Here is an 839-nt window from a genome sequence, read left to right as displayed (position 1 = left end):
ATATATATATATATATATATGTGGGTAATATACGAAACCTTTCTCTCGACTTATTTCTTTCTACTGTCATTGTTGTCTATTTACGCGAACGCCTATTTAGCCTCCCTATTTCCATTAAATAAGTATTTATATTTATAGTATTTATTTACGTTTTGTTTGTTTCTATTCCTTTCCTTTCTTTTTTCTTTTTTAACTGTTATTATTATTGTTATTTTTATTTTTCCATTCTTGTATCTCGTGTGAGTGGCTTAACTTCGTATGGGTACTTGCAAAAAGAAAGGTATCGCCTCCATACAAACGCAAACGCACGTCTTCCTTTTCTTTCTCATTTACTTACTTTTATTTTTATTTTTTGCCCCCCCCGTGCAGTTTTGTTTTGTGTGTTTGTGCCTGCATTTTGTTACAGCATGATGTCACCATTATTTCCTCAGTGCATGAGATACTGAAGCGAAACAAAAACAAAAGAAAAAGAAAAAAGTGAACTGAAGAAAAAGAAAATAAAATAAGAGATAAAAGAAAAGAAGAAGGATATATATGTATGTGTGTGTGTGTATGTGTGTGTCTGTTTTTGTTTGGAGGTGATACTTTTCACTCATTAAATGTATTTAAGTTTGTATGGGATTTAGTTACCGTAGGAGAAAGTGTGGTTTCCAGCTCGTAATTTCGACTCATATGATTACCACCATTGTTATTAATACTCTTATCATTATTATAACCTACCCATCGTGGCGTATTGTTTGCGCTTTCTCGGTACTGTGTTGGTGAATTTATTGTTTCTGTGTTACTTAACCTCAACTTTTCTTTTTTCTTCCTTCTCTTTCTTTCTTTCTCTTTCTCTC

The sequence above is a fragment of the Trypanosoma equiperdum genome (assembly GCF_001457755.1).
Source record: "Trypanosoma equiperdum strain OVI genome assembly, contig: ctg_1850, whole genome shotgun sequence".
Lineage (NCBI taxonomy): Eukaryota > Euglenozoa > Kinetoplastea > Trypanosomatida > Trypanosomatidae > Trypanosoma > Trypanosoma equiperdum.
The sequence above is the reverse complement of the archived record's forward strand: the minus strand, read 5'-3'. Positions refer to the sequence as shown.